Source organism: Elephas maximus, chromosome 1 (assembly GCF_024166365.1).
Source record: "Elephas maximus indicus isolate mEleMax1 chromosome 1, mEleMax1 primary haplotype, whole genome shotgun sequence".
NCBI classification, from domain to species: Eukaryota; Metazoa; Chordata; class Mammalia; order Proboscidea; family Elephantidae; genus Elephas; species Elephas maximus.
In genome coordinates, this window is record NC_064819.1 from 88,891,754 (window position 1) to 88,910,648 (window position 18,895).

The window sequence follows — 18,895 nt, forward strand, 5'->3', positions numbered from 1 at the left end:
TTGTAATTTTAAATATTGATGTATAATACATTAATAATAATGCTAAATTCTAACCTACATACAAATTTAATTTAAAGGAAAAAAATTACATATAAGTCAGGAGGAAAGCAAATGGAGTTAAAGCATTCTAACATCCTTATGTTATCAGGAAAGTAGTAAGCATACTAATTTATACAGTATTTTAATAAACCAAGGATACATGCTATAAATTTTAAGATAACTATTAAAATAATAATAAAATGGTATATCTAACAAACTGATGGACAAAAATATATATATGTATATGTTTCACAGTTTATACAACAGAATTCAAGAAAAGAGAGAAAGGAAAATAAAAGTAGAAAGACAAATGGAAAGTACATTGAGGAATGGTATATTTAAACCTAAACATATCTGTTAATATTTTAAATGCAAACAGAATAAAGATTCCAACTAAAAGATAAAGATTTTCAGGATGCATCAAAATAACTAACTTTAGGCTGCTTGCAAAAGACAGCCCTTAAATAGATAAAAACAACAAGATTAAAAGTAAAAGAACAAAATATACCATGTGAACAATAATCAAAATAAATCTGGTAGATGTATAATCCAAACCCACTGCTGCCGAGTCGATTCCAACTCAGATGTGTAATAGTGTCAAATAAAGTGAACTATAAGAAAACAAAGTATAACTAGTAGAGGTAAAGAGGAAAGTTTCATATAGATAAAGTGCTCCATCTCCCAGGAAGTCATAATAATTGTAAGTTTCTACACAACTGACAATATAATCTGACACTATATAAAGTGAAAATTAATAGAATTAAAATATCAGTTGAAATCATAGTGGAGGATAATTTAATGCACATTTCTCAGTTACTTATATAACAAGCAGGCAAGGTGCCAGTCAATGAACCGTGTTTTTCAATTGGACCATGTCAGTCTGTTGAGATCTGTAAGTCACCACACAAAGCAAAGCTCTTTCTCAAACATCATCAGAACATGTAGCATGAGCAAAAATTAGATTTCTGTTACTTTAAGCTACTGAGTTTGGGGATTACTTATTTACATACATATAAATGGTCCTGTGGCATGCAGTAAATGAAGAAATATTTATTCAAGAAAATCTACTAGAGCTTGGTAAGAATGGCGAGAATCTGTGGTGTTTGACTCAGGACACACTCTCTACCTTCCCCCTCCCAGCTCAGCGAGACAGAAACTGCACTCAACACAAATGTAGCCAAGATCTCAGGGTTCCATCTTGTTCCAGCTTCCTATCAGTGGACTATCTTTTCAGAAGTGGCAGGACATCAGCATTTCTCAGCCTGGCCCCAGATCTCTGTTGCTGAAGCTAATTTTAGTGTGAGTACAGCTGAGATGGGGGCTTTCTGTTTCCACTTAGCCCTCACTAGTGGTACAGAGGCTCTACCTTGGGTGTGGTGCCACTGAGAATACTGGGGCCAAATGTCATTGTCCTGGTTTGCAAGCCATGATAACACATCGGGAGGATCAAGCTGAGGAGATTGAGGCTGTTGCCCACCCACACCCATGAGCACGCAGCTTTTAAAGGAGAATATCACTCACACAATGGGTGCACCATTGTCCACGAGATTCAAAGTGTGAACTTGAGTATATCCCACCTGAATTTAGAGACCATCTTGAGAATATATTGGATGCATTGAACACTAATGACTGAAGACCAGATAAGTTGTGAGATGACATCAAGAACATCATACATGAAGAAAGCAAAAGATTATTGCAAAGACAGGAAAAAAAGAAAAGACCAAAATAAATGTCAGAAGAGACTCTGAAACTTGCTCTTGGATGTGGAGTAGCTAAAGCAAATGGAAGAAATAATAAAGCAAAAGAGCTGAACAGAAGATTTCAAAGCGTGGCTCAAGAAGACAAAGTAAAGTATTACAGTGAAATGGCAAAGACCTGGAGTTAGAAAACCAAAAGGGAAGAACGCACTTGGCATTTCTCAAGCTAAAAGAACTGAAGAAAATATTCAAGCCTTATGTTGCAATACTGAAGGATTCTATGCAGAAAATCTTGAGTGACACAGGAAGCATCAAAGCTGAAAAACCAAAAACTAAATCTATTGCCCTTAGAGTCAATTAAGACTCATAGCTAAAGATCCTAAAAATACATTGTTCAGGACAGTAAGAGGGCTACTTAATGGGAAGGATTGCCTGAGTTCAAGTCAACCCATTATGAGAAGAACAAATTCAAGTCTATATCACATCTTTGCTATGTCCATAGCCTAATTTATTTACACTACAGACATTTCTTTAGAGTTAACAGAGGTAAGTAAACACTGAGAATAATCCTTGATGCTTAGCTTTCACAGCACACATCTAAGCTGTCAGCAAATATTAAAAGTAATGTTTTCAAAATACACCCAAAATCTAACTACCTCTCTTAGCTCTGCCACTATCACCCTTGTCTAAGCCCACCAACAATTCTCATCTAAAGGACAATAAGGAAATCCTAAAAAAAAACTGAAGAGCTCTGGTGGCACAATGATTAAGCACTTGGCAGCTAACCGAAAGGTTTGAACTCACCAGCTGCCCCATGGGAGTGAAGACCTGACAATCTGCTCCTGTAAGATTTCAGCCTAGGAAACATTATAGGGTGGTTTTACTCTGTCCTGTAGGGTCTCCCTAAGTTGGAATTGACTGGATAGCACACAACAACCAATTTGCTGCCCTACTGTTTATTCTCAACATAGCATTCACTGTGATTCTTTCAACACAGAAGTTAGATCAGTTCATTAATCAAACACCCTAATGTCATCCTGTAGCACTCAGTGTAAATGCTAAACTAAAAAAAAATAATTCACGAGAGGCCCATGACATAGCCTTGTCTCTGCCTTTATCTTCTGCCACTTTTTCCGTTACCTACTGGGTTCTAGGCACAATGACCATTTTGCTTTTCCTTGCATACAGCAAGCACACTCTACCCCAATGCTCTTTCATTTGCTTCTCTTTCTGCACTGAATAAAATCAGATATTCAGACGTTAATATATCCTCAGATATTTGCACGACTCACTCCCTCATTTCTTTCAGAATTATGCTCACGTTACCTTCTTGGAGAAGCCTTTGTTGATTCAACCATACAAAAAGTGTCAACCTCAGCACAATGCTTCTCCCTTCCCTTCCATAACATGTATCACCTTCTGACAGCAACATGCATTTACTTATTCATCTCCTTAGAGCTCACCTCCTCCACTAAAATTTAATATCTATATTAAGTCCTCATGTATTAAGTCCTCAAGGTAAGCCTGTAGGCTTTTTGTTTTTGTTTTTTTACTATCATATCCTCTATAGTATCCTTGAACATTTTCTGCTCAACAAATATTTTGAAAGAATGACAGAAGGAATAAAGAAAAAAATGAATAGCAACTGGGCACATATGAGTGAAAAATCTAATTACCGATGATACCAATTCTAAAAGGAAAATAATATTCAAGAAATATATTTATTACAGATAACAAAATGAGTATCATAAAACCACATGCAGTTTTCATTTGTTCTAGTGTTGCCACCAACTGTCCTTAGGCAGTTTCCTCCCAAACAGTTTCCTCAGAGCCAACAACACTTCCTTATTCCTAAGTGTGTATATCAGTGGATTCAGCACTGGGGTGACAGTGGTGTGTATGACAGCCACAAACCTTTCCTGTATGACAGAGGTGGTGAAGGTAGTGGGAATGTAGGTGAGGCCCACAGTTCCATAGAAGAGACAAACCACCATGAAATGGGAGACGCAAGTGGACAGAGCCTTGTGGAGTGCACTGCAGGCCCAGTGCTTGAACACAAGGAAGCCATCAATGTAAAAGTAGGAGAGGAGGGTCGGGAAGCAAGCTGCCATGGCTAAGCTACAAGTGACAATGAAAATGAGCCACTGGTTGAGCCTCTTGTCACCACAAGCCAATTCCAAAAGAGGCTTGACATCGCAGAAGAAGTAGTTGAGCTTCTGAGAGCCACAAAATTTCAGGCATGCAGTCATGACTGGATGCATCAGGGCATAAAAGAAGCCGGTGACCCAGGCCACACCTGCCACCAGAATGCACACCTGGGGGCTCATGATGACCATGTTGCGGAGTGGGTAGCAAATGGCCACAAATCGGTCAAAGGCCATGATGGTCAGCAACATGGCCTTGGTAGAGCCCAGGAAGTGGAAGAAGTGTAGCTGGGTGATGCAGCCTGGGAAGGAGAAAGCCTTTCGAGTGGAAAGGAGGTTCCACACATGAGCTTGGGTAGTGTCACTGAGGAATAGCAGATATCAAGACAAGAAAGGTTTCCCAGGAAAAAATACATAGGGGAGTGGAGTCTTGACTCTGAGATAAAAATCACTAGTATGGCCCCATTTCCAAACAGATTTATCAGGTATAGAATGAGCAATACCATGAAGATTACCGGCTGCAGCTCCTGAATACAGGTCAGTCCCAGCAAAAGAAACTCATTTGCTCTAGTGATGTTCTCCATTGCTTTGGGAAGGAAACATAACAGCGACAATTAGCAAATCGTTTTCAGTCTATTTTGCAGGGTTAAGGGAAGCAAGTTTATCTTCTGGGAGGCTATCAGAATGAGCTATGGTGAGCAGAATGATTAGGAATTCTGGAGTTGAATTCATTTGCAACATAATTAAGGGAAAACAAATACATGATAAATTCTGAGTCACTGTGATATAATGGAAACCCTGGTGGTGTAGTGGTTAAGCGCTATGGCTGCTAACCAAAGGGTCGACAGTTCAAATCCACCAGGTGCTCCTTGGAAACTCTATGGGGCAGTTCTACTCTGTCCTATAGGGTCGCTATGAGTCGGAATCAACTCGACAGCGCTGGCTTTGGTTCTGGTGACATAAGTGATAAATAGGAGTAAGAAGGAGACTCAGAATGTTTAGTTAAACCTAAAAAGCAGCTCATAAAGAATAAAGTCAGATATTCAGAGCCAACATGTTAAAAAGAAGAGTCGGACTCAACAGTAGCATCATCTATGGCATTAAAATTAATGTATCTAATTAAAGTCTGTCAATGAGATATTTGCAAAATTTGATTTTTTGTTTAAATAGAGGTAACAGAAACACTTATTATTTTTGGCTACTGGTAGGAATATGGCAGTAGCCTGGACCCAAATCTCCCCCCACACTTGACAGAAAAACAATAAACAAAGCAAAAAAAAAAAACAAGGAGAATAAACTTCCCCACAATATGTCTTCATCGAACCTAGAAGACATTAAATACATAAATAAATAAAACTCATGAATTTCAAATAACATGTAGGCAGAATCGGCACGGGTAGTCACCACAGTGCATCACAGCAAGGAGGCGGCCTGTGCAGGAAGGAACCACCCAAACTCCTGAGAAAAACTGGCAGCAGGATGATTTTGAAAACACCAGAAAATAACCAACTTTGGAAAAACAGTGCCCCCCGCTGAGTGTGAATTGCTATGGGAATATCAGGAAAGACCAAGGCAGGGTACAGGCTCTGAGGAAGTAGAGAGAAAAGCTTGCTGACTGCAAAGAGATTAAAGGCATGGCAATGAAGAGGGACCTTGGAGGTAAAAACTCGGCAAAACTACCCCATTCCCTCTGCCCATAGGAATCTCCTACTAATCACTTGTCCCCCAAAAGAAAACTTATTCAAATATGAACCATATATAGGAAAAACTTCTGCATCCACATAAGGTACGAGAAGAAAAAAACAGATCATAATTTTTCAACAGAGAAAATCTCACCAGAAGAGTATTTATTATAGTGAAGCATAGGAAACCTACAGAACTGTGTTTCAAATTGCAGCTGTAACAGAATTTTTTTAATGGGCAAAGAATATACAAATATGAAAAACAGAAATGCAAATTAAAATACAACGAAATGGTATTTTGACAAAGTGACATTATATTTGCTTGAGATGGTTATATACACAAGTGCGGATGCCAATTGATTCAACCTCTAAAGGCCAGTTTTCATAACTATCAAAACTGGAAACTCTCACAGACCTTGAACTAACAATTCTACTTTCTGGAATCTGTTTTTCAGATGTATTTACACATGAAAAATCATATATGTGGAGGGGGGCCAAGATGGCTGACTAGGTAGATGCTACCTCAGATCCCTCTTGCAACAAAGACTCGGAAAAACAAGTGAATCGATCACATACATGACAATCTACGAACCCTGACCAACAAACACAGATTTAAAGAGTTGACCTTAGTGACAGAGACGGAGAACAAACAACCACGGGGAAGCAGAGACTGTTTTCGGAGCCTGGAGCCAGCGTCCCAGTCAGGTAACCTTGGCGAGGGGCTTTGGGCTGGGTGCAGGGGAGCTGAGCACCACATCCTGTGATGGTGCAAACACGGGGCACAGCCCTACACCCCTGAACTGACCCCCGGAAGGGGCCCAGCTGGTCAGCATGGGCAGCGCGGCGATGCAGCTGGCGGGAGAAGTCCCCAGGAGGCAGCGACTGTTTTTGGAGCCGGGAGTGCAGCATCCCAGCCGGGGAACCTCAACACTGGGCTTTGGACTGGCAGCGGAGGAACTGACCGGGGCTTCTGTGGGCCTGACCCTTGGGGGCAATCTCTACCCAGCCAGCACACATAGGCGACACGCCCCTCGGGAATCTCAGATAAAATAGTCATCCTAAGCAAGATAAGTAACTTTGTTTATATTCCGGGGTGCTACTCTCTCCTATTTTTCTGAGCCCTCCCCTCCCCTTCCCAGGCGGCTTCATTAACATTGGAATTTCCTGAGCCAGAGGGAGAACTGCTCTGTGGTTTTTCTTTTCCCTTTTTTTTTTTTTTTTTGGTCTTTTCCTAACCCATTCTTCCGGCCTGAGAGAAGCAACCACAAAAAACCCAGGGACCAAAAATCCTTCCCTAATTGGACTAAAAACACAGAACCAGCTCCAGCCAAGCATATGTGAACCACAGTCTCCGGCTTTCATCCCTACAGGGAACAAGGTGGCTATTATAATGCAAAGGCATTTCTGGTAGAGATCTGACTGCAATTGTTTTAGCAGATTTACTGGAAAGAAAATTTCCCAGGTCTAATATCTCTGTGTATTCAACAGAGCCCTCACTGACTGACAACAGGGAACTGAGGGCTGAAGCTCCCCCCAGATCACCTAGCCTCCTGCCTTAGGGGTTTAACGAGGGTGACACCTACCAATCTGTAGAGGTACTTGCATTGGGGGCCTAAGGTACAGCTGCAGAGCACACCCACCAAGGTGCTTTAGGAATAGAGACACGCCTACCTCACTGACACTTCGGGGAAGCCTGTCAGCATCCTGCCTCCCCTGGAGTGTGAACCCCAGCTGCTACTAGAATCTGGTGCACACAACTATCACCACTACTTCTCAAGGTGGATAGGTGACAGTGTGCATCACACACTTGATGACCCAAAATCAGATTCTACTCAAGAATAGTGAATGGACTCAGGCATACGTATCTGGTAACAGCCCAAACCACTTGGTAATAGGTCATAAGTAAGTCAAGGGCTACAACAATCAAGACAGTACAATCTAGTAGCCCATCCAAGTATATTGAAAGAAAACAAAACAAGATAAGACTCAGTGAGCAAATATAGAATAAATCACTACAATATCTTAGTGATGGCTCGGAGACAGCAGTAGATAAACCACATAAAGAAGCAGACCATGACTTCTTCTACAACCCCCCAAACAAAAGAACCAAAATCTTTCCCAAATGAAGATACAATCCTGGAATTATCAGATACAGAATATAAAAAACTAATTTACTGAATGCTTCAAGACATCAGGGATGACCTCAGAAATGAAATAAGGCAAACTGCAGAAAAAGCCAAGGAACACATTGATAAAACAGTTGAAGAACTCAAAAACATTATTCAAGAACATAGTGGAAAAATTAATAAGTTGCAAGAATCCATAGACAGCATGTAGAAATCCAAAAGATTAACAATAAAATAACAGAATTAGACAATGCAATAGGAAGTCAGAGGAGCAGACTCGAGCAATTAGAATGCAGAGTGGGAAATCTGGAGGACCAGGGAATTAACACCAACATAGCTGAAAAAAAATCAGATAAAAGAATTTAAAAAAATGAAGAAACCCTAAGAATCATGTAGGACTCTATCAAGAAGGATAACTTGCATGTGATTGGAGTCCCAGAACAGGGAGGGAGGACAGAAAACGCAGAGAGAATAGTTGAAGATCTGCTGACAGAAAACTTCCCTGACGTTATGAAAGAAGAAAAGATATCTATCCAAGATGCTCATCAAATCCCATTTAAGACTGATCCAAAAAGAAAAACACCAAGACATATTATCAGCAAACTTGCCAAAACCAAAGATAAAGAGAAAATTTTAAAAGCAGCCAGGGAGAAAAGAAAGGTCTCCTTCAAGGGAGAATCAATAAGAATAAGTTCAGACTACTCAGCAGAAACCATGCAGGCAAGAAGGCAATGCAATGACATATATAGAGCACTGAAGGAGAAAAACTGCCAGCCAAGGATCATATATCCAGCAAAACTTTCTCTGAAATATGAAGGCGAAATTAAGATATTTACAGATAAACACAAGCTTAGAGAATTTGCAAAAACCAAACCAAAGCTACAAGAGGTCAGAATCAGATACCAGCACAACACAAGGTCACAGAACAGAACATCCTGATATCAACTCAAATAGGGAAATCACAAAAACAAATTAAGATTAATTAAAAAAAAAAATGCTCAAAACAGGGAATCACTGAAGTCAATATGTAAAAGATCACAATAATCAAAAACAGGGACTAAATACAGGTGGCATAGAACTGCCATATGGAGAGGGATACAAGGCGATACAGGACAATACAAGTTAGGTTTTTACTTAGAAAAATAGGGGTAAATATTAAGGTAACCACAAAGAGGTATAACAACTCCGTAACTCAAAATAAAAACCAAGAAAAACGTAACAACTCAGCAAACATAAAGTCAAATACTATGAAACTGAGGAACACACAATTTACAAAGAAAACCGTCTCAGCACAAAAAAGTCAGTGGAAAATTGAAATTGTCAACAACACACATAAAAAGGCATCAAAATGACAACACTAAACACATACTTATCTATAACTACTCTGAATGTAAATGGACTAAATGCACCAATAAAGAGACAGAGAGTCTCAGACTGGATAAAGAAACACAATCCGTCTATATGCTCCCTACAAGAGACACACCTTAGACTTAGAGACACAAACAAACTAAAACTCAAAGGATGGAAAAAATATATCAAGCAAACAATAAGCAAAAAAGAAGAGGAGTAGCAATATTAATTTCTGACAAAAGAGACTTTAAACTTAAATCCACCACAAAGGATAAAGAAGGACACTACATAATGATAAAAGGGACAATTGACCAGGAAGATATAACCATATTCAATATTTATGCACCCAATGACAGGGCTGCAAGATACATAAATCAAATTTTAACAGAACTGAAAAGTGAGATGGACACCTCCACAATTATAGTAGGAGACTTCAACACACCACTTTCGGAGAAGGACAGGACATCCAGTAAGAAGCTCGATAGAGACACGGAAGACCTAATTACAACAATCAACCAACTTGACCTCATTGACTTATACAGAACTCTCCACCCAACTGCTGCAAAATATACTTTTTTTTCTAGCGCACATGGGACATTCTCTAGAATAGGCCACATATTAGGTCATAAAACAAACCTTTGCAGAGTCCAAAACATCGAAATATTACAAGGCATCTTCTCAGACCACAAGGCCATAAAAGTGGAAATCAATAAGAGAAAAACTAGGGAAAAGAAATCAAATACTTGGAAACTGAACAATACCCTCCTGAAAAAAGACTGGGTTATAGAAGACATTAAGGAGGGAACAAGGAAATTCACAGAATGCAACGAGAATGAAAATACTTCCTATCAAAATCTCTGGGACAAAGCAAAAGCGGTGCGCAGAGGCCAATTTATATCAATAAATGCACACATACAAAAAGAAGAAAGAGCCAAAATCAGAGAACTGTCCCTACAACTTGAACAAATAGAAAGTGAGCTACAAAAGAATCCATCAGGCACCAGAAGAAAACAATAAAAATTAGAGCTGAACTAAATGAATTAGAGAACAGAAAAACAATTGAAAGAATTAACAAGGACAAAAGCAGGTTCCTTGAAAAAATTGACAAACCATTGGCCACACTGACTAAAGAAATACAGGAAAGGAAACAAATGACCCGAATAAGAAATGAGATGGGCCACATCGCAACAGACCCACCTGAAATTAAAAGAATCATATCAGATTATTATGAAAAATTGTACTCTAACAAATTTGCAAACCTAGAAGAAATGGATGAATTCCTGGAAAAACACTACCTGCCTAAACTAACACAATCAGAAGTAGAACAACTAAATAGACCCATAACAAAAAAAGAGATTGAAATGGTAATCAAAAAACTCCCAACAAAAAAAAACCCTGGCCCTGATGGCTTTACTGCAGAGTTCTACCAAACTTTCAGAGAAGAGTTAACACCACTACTACTAAAGGTATTTCAAGGCATAGAAAATGATGGAATACTACCTAACTCATTTTATGAAGCCACCATTTCCCTGATACCAAAACCAGGTAAAGACATCACAAAAAAAGAAAATTACAGACTTATATCCCTCAGGAACATAGACGCAAAAATCCTCAACAAAATTCTAGCCAGTAGAATTCAACAACATATCAAAAATTAATCCATCATGACCAAGTGGGATTTATACCAGGTATGCAAGGCTGGTTTAATATCAGAAAAACCATTCATGTAATCCACCATATAAATAAAACAAAAGACAAAAACCACATGATCTTATCAATTGATGCAGAAAAGGCATTTGACAAAGTCCAACACCCATTTATGATAAAAACTTTCAGTAAAATAGGAATTGAAGGAAAATTGCTCAACATAATAAAGGGCAGCTATACAATTTTTTTTTTTTTTTATACAAAGCCAACAGCCAATGTCGCTCTAAATGGAGAGAGCCTGAAAGCATCTCCCTTGAGAAAGGGAACCAGACAAGGATGCCCTTTATCACTGCTCTTATTCAACATTGTGCTAGAGGTCCTAGCCAGAGCAATTAGGCTAGACAAAGAAATAAAGGGCATCTGGATTGGCAAGGAGGAAGTAAAATTATCTCTATTTGCAGATGACATGATCTTATACACAGAAAACCCTAAGGAATCCTCCAGAAAAGTACTGAAACTAATAGAAGAGTTTGGCAGAGTTTCAGCTTACAAGATAAACATACAAAAATCACTTGGATTCCTCTACATCATCAAAAAGGACATCGAAGAGGAAATAACCAAATCAATACCATTCACAGTAGCCCCCAAGAAGATAAAATACTTAGGAATAAATCTTACCAAAGATGTAAAAGACCTATACAAAGAAAACTACAAAGTACTACTACAAGAAACTAAAAAGGACCTACTTAAGTGAAAAAACATACCTTCCTCACGGATAGGAAGACTTAACATAGTAAAAATGTCTATTCTACCAAAAGCCATCTATACATACAATGCAATTTCGATCCAAATTCCAATGACATTTTTTAATGTGATGGAGAAACAAATCACCAACTTCATATGGAAGGGAAAGAAGCCTCGGATAAGCAAAGCATTACTGAAAAAGAAGAAGAAAGTGGGAGGCCTCACTCTACCTGATTTCAGAACCTATTATACAGCCACAGTAGTCAAAACAGCCTGGTACTGGTACAACAACAGGCACATAGACCAATGGAACAGAATTGAGAACCCAGATATAAATCCATCCACATATGAGCAGCTGATATTTGACAAAGGCCCAGTGTCAGTTAATTGGGGAAAAGATAGTCTTTTGAACAAATGGTGCTGGCATAACTGGATATCCATTTGCAAAATAATGAAACAGGACCCATACCTCACACCATGCACAAAAACTAACTCCAAGTGGATCAAAGACCTAAACATAAAGAATAAAATGATAAAGATCATGGGAGAAAAAATAGGGACAACCTTAGGAGCCCTAATACAAGGCATAAACAATACAAAACATTACCAAAAATGACGAAGAGAAACCCGATAACTGGGAGCTCCTAAAAATCAAACACCTATGCTCATTTAAAGACTTCACCAAAAGAGTATAAAGACCACCTACAGACTGGGAAAGAATTTTCAGTTATGACATCTCCGACCAGCACCTGATCTCTAAAATCTATACGATTCTGTCAAAACTCAACCACAAAAAGACAAAAAACCCAATCAAAAAGTGGGCAAAGGATATGAACACGCACTTCACTAAAGAAGATATTCAGGTAGCTAACAGATACATGAGAAAATGCTCTCGATCATTAGCCATTAGAGAAATGCAAATTAAAACTACGACGAGATTCCATCTCACTCCAACAAGGCTGGCATTAATCCAAAAGACACAAAATAATAAATGTTGGAGAGGCTGTGGAGAGATTGGAACTCTTATACACTGCTGGTGGGAACGTCAAATGGTACAACCACTTTGGAAATCTATCTGGCATTATCTTAAACAGTTAGAAATAGAACTACCATACAACCCAGAAATCCCACTCCTCGGAATATACCCTAGAGAAATAAGAGCCTTCACACAAACAGATATATGCACACCCATGTTTATTGCAGCTCTGTTTACAATAGCAAAAAGCTGAAAGCAACCAAGGTGTCCATCAACGGATGAATGGTTAAATAAATTGTGGTATTGTCACACAATGGAATACTACGCATCGATAAAGAACAGTGACGAATCTGTGAAACATTTCATAACATGGAGGAACCTGGAAGGCATTATGCTGAGCGAAATTAGTCAGAGGCAAAAGGACAAATATTATATAAGACCACTATTATAAGATCTTGTGAAATGGTATAAACTGAGAAGAACACATACTTTTGTGGTTACGAGGTGGGGAGGGAGGGAGGGTGGGAGAGGGTTTTTTACTGATTAGTTAGTAGATAAGAACTGCTTTAGGTGAAGGGAAGGACAATACTCAATACACGGAAGGTCAGCTCAACTGGACTGGACCAAAAGCAAAGAAGTTTCTGGGATAAACGGAATGCTTCAAAGGTCAGCGGAGCAAGGGCGGGGGTTTGGGGACCATGGTTTAAGGGGACTTCTAAGTCCATTGGCAAAATAATTCTATTATGAAAACATTCTGCATCCCACTTTGAAATGTGGTGTCTGGGGTCTTAAAGACTAACAAGTGGCCATCTAAGATGCATCAATTGGTCTCAACCCACCTGGATCAAAGGAGAATGAAGAACACCAAGGTCACACGATAACTAAGAGCCCAAGAGACAGAAAGGGCCGCATGAACCAGAGACCTACATCATCCTGAGACCAGAAGAACTAGATGGTGCCCAGCCACAACCGATGACTGCCCTGACAGGGAGCACAGCAAAAAACCCTTGAGGGAGCAGGAGATCAGTGGGATGCAGACCCCAAATTCTCACAAAAAGACCATACTTAATGGTCTGACTGAGACTAGAGGAATCCCTGCGGTCATGGTCCCCAAACCTTCTGTTGGCACAGGACAGGAACCATGCCCGAAGACAACTCATCAGACATGAAAGGGACTGGACAGTGGGTAGGAGAGAGATGCTGATGAAGAGTGAGCTATTTGTATCAGGTGGACACTTGAGACTGTGTTGGCCTCTCCTGTCTGGAGGGGGGATGGAAGGGTAGAGAGTGCTGGAAGCTGACAAAATTGTCACGAAAGAAGAGACTGGAAGGGTTGACTCATTAGGGGGAGAGCAAGTGGGAGTACGGAGTAAGGTGTACATAAACTTATATGTGACAGTTTGACTGGATTTGTAAACGTTCACTTAAAGCTCAATAAAAGTTAATAATAAATAAATAAATATATATGTACCATTCGTATATATATTTCTTTAAGTACTACATGACAAAAAAGATTAGAAACAAAATGTCTAGCCATAGGGGATTGGTTAAATAACTTTCAATTTGAAGAAATCTTAAAATAAACAAGGCAGCACTATATATACTGTGCTCAGCCTCACATACATGCAAAAGAAAAAGAAAAAACTCACGAATGCATACATATAAATACCCAATGCAAGTATACCTATTTTAAACTATACTTTAAACAAAGAATGATCATAAGATCAGAAAATTCAAAGCTTTTCTAGATTGATTTGTACCGTAAGCATACTTGTTGTCTCCGCCCTTGAAGTTCCATAGCCTAATTTCAGAGATGTTTCCCAGTTACTCTAGCCTACTTTTTAAATTCCTTTCCATCAAAAAAGTCTCGTTCTAATCTAACCCCTTTTGTTCTACGCCCTACATGTGCCAGTGCACCCTACTCTTTGCTCCTGTCTACACGTCTTCGAAAAAATGCATCTTTTTGATCCATAAGGAAATCCAGGAATCAGGAGAGGGATGCGTTGATTGTCTCCTTGAATAAAAGTAACAAGGAGATTTTGGGCCGCTCAAAGCCTCATATGACAAACAGCTTACATTTAAGCGTAGGAATAAATCTCAGAAGGCTTTGCTTTCATTCCACTTCTAACCAGAAAATAAACAAGCTGAGTCCCCTCTGAATATCCCAGTGGTGTCCCAGGCATAGATGTCTTGGGATTTCCTCTCAAAGTCCTTATTCTGTTTTTATCTTTCCATGCACATTAGTTTATCTCCATTTTATGAGAATATTGAGCTTTATTTAACAAAGAAACTGGCCTTGCATACCTAGAATGAATCCTACTTGGTCATGGCATGTAATTCATTTTACAGATTATAAGATTGGATTTGCAAATATTTTGTTGAGAATCTTTACATCTGTGTTCATGAGAGATTTGAGCTCTAGATTTCCTTTCTTGCCATGTCTTTATCTGGTCTTGGTAATAGGAAGTCCCCTTAGAATAAGTTAGACAGTGTTCTCCTGCTTCTCTTTTTTGGAAAAAAAATGCAAAAAATTAGTAAAATTCAACAGTGAAAACATGTGGCCCTTGTGCTCTCTGTCTTGAAGCTTATTAATTATCAATTCAATTTTTTTAACAGGTGTATCCTATTCAGGTTATCTGTTTCTCCTTGTGTGAGTTTTGATAGATTTTTTCATGCAAGAAATCGGTCTGTCTTATCTTGGTTACCAAATTTGTGGACATACTGTTGTTCATAATATTCTTTGGTTATCCTTTAATGTCCATGGGATCAGTATGGAAGGCCTTCTTTCATTTCTTATATTAGCTATTTTTGTTTTCTCTTTTTTTCTTAGTTAAGCTGGTTAGAAGTTTATAAATTTTATCGATTTCTTCAAAGAGCCAGCTTTTGGTTTCATTTATTTATTTTTCTTTCAGTGATTTATGTTCTAATTTCCATCTTTTCATTTGTTCTGCTTAGTTTTAATTTCTCTTCTTTTCTAGTTTTCTATGGTGGAAGTTTAGGTTATGGGTTTTCGACCGTTCTTTCCTAAAGTTTGCATTCAATGCTCTCAATTTCTCTCTATGCACAGCTTTCGCTGCATCCCACAATTCTGATATGTTGTCCTTCATTTTCCTTTAGTTGAAAATATTTTTAATTTCTCTTGAGATTTCTTCTTTGACTCATTTGTTGTTAAGAAGCATGTTGTTTAATCACCACATTGAGATTTTCCAGCTGTCTTTCTGCTTTTGATTTCTAGTTTAATTTCATTGGGGTCTGAGAGCGTGCTTTGTATGCATTCTCTTCTTATAAAGTTGTTAGGGTGGATTTTATGGCCTAGAATGTGGCCTATCTTGGTGTTCCATGTGAGCTTGAGAAGAATGCTGATTCTGCTGTTGTTAGATGAAGTATTTTATAAATGTCAATTATACCCAGTTGATTACTTGTGCAGTTCAGTTGAAGTATGTCATTACTGATTTTCTGCATGCTTAATCTGTCAATTACTGTTAGAGAAGTGTTGAAGTCTTCAAATCCAACAGCGGATTTGCCTATTTCTCCTTACAATTCCATCATTTTTCCCTCTTGTATTTTGATGATTTGTTGTTAGGTGCATACATATTGTTGTTATTAGGTGCCCTTGAGTCAATTTTCAACTAGCGACCCCAGGTGACAGAGTAGAACTGCCCCGTAGGGTTTTCTAGGCTGTAATATTAAAAGGTGCAGATTACCAAGTCTTTCTCCCATGGAATTGCTGGGTGGGTTCGAACTACCAATGTTTTGATTATCGGCTGAGTGCTTAAATGTTGCACTACCAGGGCCTTGAATACATAGTAAGGGTTGTTTATACCTTCTTGAAAGATTGACTCATCCATCACTATGTAATTCTCCCCTTTATTCCTGACAGTTTTCCGTGCTCTGAAGTTTGATTTGCCTCAAATTAATATAGCCACCTTAGGTTTTTGTTTTTTAATTTTTGTTGTGCTTTAAGTGAAAGTTTACAAATCAAGTCAGTCTCTCACACAAAAATTTATATACACCTTGCTATATACTCCTAATTGCTCTCCCCCTAATGAGACAGGCTGCTCCTTCCCTCCACTCTCTCTTTTCGTGTCCATTATGCCAGCTTCTGACCCCCTCTGTCCTCTCATCTCCCCTCCAGATAGGAGATGCCAACATATTCTCATGTGTCTACTTGTTCAAAGAAGCTCATTCTTCACCGGTATCATTTCCTATCCCATTGTCCACTGCAATCCCTGTCTGAGATGTTGGCCTTGGGAATGCTTCCTGTCTTTGGCTAACAGAAGGTCTTGGAACCATGCCCACCGGGGTCCTTCTAGTCTCAGTTAGACCATTAAGTCTGTTTTTTTTTTACGAGAATTTAGGGTATACACCCCACTGCTCTCCTGCTCCATCAGGGGTTCTTTGTTGAGTTCCCTGTCAGTTCAGTCATCAGTTGTAGCCCAGCACCATCTAGCTCTTCTGGTCTCAGAATGATGTAGTCTCTGGTTTATGCGGCCCTTTCTGTCTCTTGGGCTCATGATCACCTCGTGTTCTTGGTGTTCTTCATTCTTCATTGGTCCAGGTGGGTTGAGAACAACTGGTGCATCTTAGATGTCCGCTTGCTAGCGTTAAAGACTCCAGACGCTGCTCTCCAAAGTGGGACGCAGAATGTTTTCTTATTAGATTTTATTATGCCCTGAAACCATGGTCCCAAACCCCCATCCCTGCTACCCTGGCCTTCGAAGCATTCAGTTTCTTCAGGAAACTTCTTTGCTTTTGGTTTACTCCAGTTGTGCTGACCTCTCCTATATTGTGTGTTGTCTTTCCATTCACCCAAAGTAGTTCTTATCTAATATCTAATTAGCAAATACTTCTCTCCCTTCCTCTTTCCTTCCCCCCTCTCATAACCATCAAAGAACATATTCTTCTCTGTTTAAACTACTTCTCGAGTTCTTATAATAGTGGTCTTACACAATATTTGTCCTTTTGCAACCAGCTAATTTCACTCAGCATAACGCCTTCCAGGTTCCTCCATGTTATGAAATGTTTCACAGATTCATCACTGTTCTTTATCAATGCATACTATTCCATTGTGTGAATATACCATAATTTATTTATCCATTCATCCATTGATGGGCACCTTGGTTGCTTCCATCTTTTTATTATTGTAAACAGTGCTGCAATGAGCACAGGGGTTCATATATCTGTTCATGTAAAGGCTCTTATTTCTCTAGGATATATTCCAAGGAGTGGGATTGCTGGATTGTATGATAATTCTATTTCTAGCTTTTTAAGGAAGCTCCAAATTGATTTCCAAATTGGTTTCACCATTTCCCACCAGCAGTGTATGTGTTCCAGTCTCTCCACAGCCTCTCCTAACATTTATTATTTTGTGTTTTTTGGATTATTGCCAGCCTCATTGGAGTGAGATAAAACCTCATTGTAATTTTGATTTGCATTTCTCTAATGGCTAATGATTGTGAGCATTTTCTCATGTATCTATTAGCTACCTGAATGTCTTCTTTAGTGAAGTGCCTGTTCATATCTTTTGCCCATTTCTTAATTGGCTTCCTTGTATTTTTGTTGCTGAGTTTTTGCAGTATCACATAGATTTTAGAGAGCAGGCCCTGATCGTAAATGTCATAGCTAAAAACTTTTTCCCAGTCTGTGGGTATTCTTGTTACTCTTTAGGTGAACTCTTTGGATGAGCATAGGTGTTTGATTTTTATGAGCTGCCAGTTACCTAGTTTCTCTTCTGCATTGTTAGTAATGTTTTGTATACTGTTTAAGCCATGTATTAGCGCTCCTAACATTGTCCCTATTTTTTCTTCCATGATCTTTATCATTTTAGATTTTATATTTAGGTCTTTGATCCATTTTGAGTTCATTTTTTTGCGTGGTGTTAGGTATGGGTCTTGTTTCATTTTATGCAGATCGATATCCAGTTCAGCCAGCACCATTTGTTAAAAAGACTGTCTTTTCCCCATTTAACTGATTTAGTGCCTGTATCAAATATCAACTGCATATATGTGGATGGATTTATGTCTGGATTCTCAATTCTGTTCCATTGGTCTATGTATGTGTTGTAGTACCAGTACCAGGCTGTTTCGACTACTGTGGCTGTATAATAGGTTCTAAAATCAGGTAGAGTGAGGCCTCCCACTTTCTTCTTCTTTTTCAGTAATGCTTTACTTTATGCAGGTCCTCTTTCCCTTCCGTATGAAGTTGGTGATTTGTTTCTCCAACTCATTAAAAAATGTTGTTGGAATTTGGATCAGAATTGCATTGTTTGTACAGATCACTTCTGGTAGAACAGACATTTTTACAATGTTAAGTCTTCCTATCCGTGAGCAAGGTATGTATTTCTACTTATGTAGTTCTCTTTTGATTTCTTGCAGAAGTAATTTGTTGTTTTCTTTGTATTAGTCTTTTATAACTCTGGTAAGATTTATTCCTAAGTATTTTATCTTTTGGGAGCTACTGTAAATGGTATCTGGTGATTTCCTCTTCAATG

The 18,895-nt window shown here is 38.8% G+C and overlaps 1 pseudogene; it reads right to left on the bottom strand.

The window, feature by feature from the left end:
* Window positions 1-3,511: 3,511 nt before the first annotated feature.
* On the bottom strand, window positions 3,512-4,464 carry LOC126066015 (olfactory receptor 12D3-like; annotated as a pseudogene).
* Window positions 4,465-18,895: the final 14,431 nt, after the last annotated feature.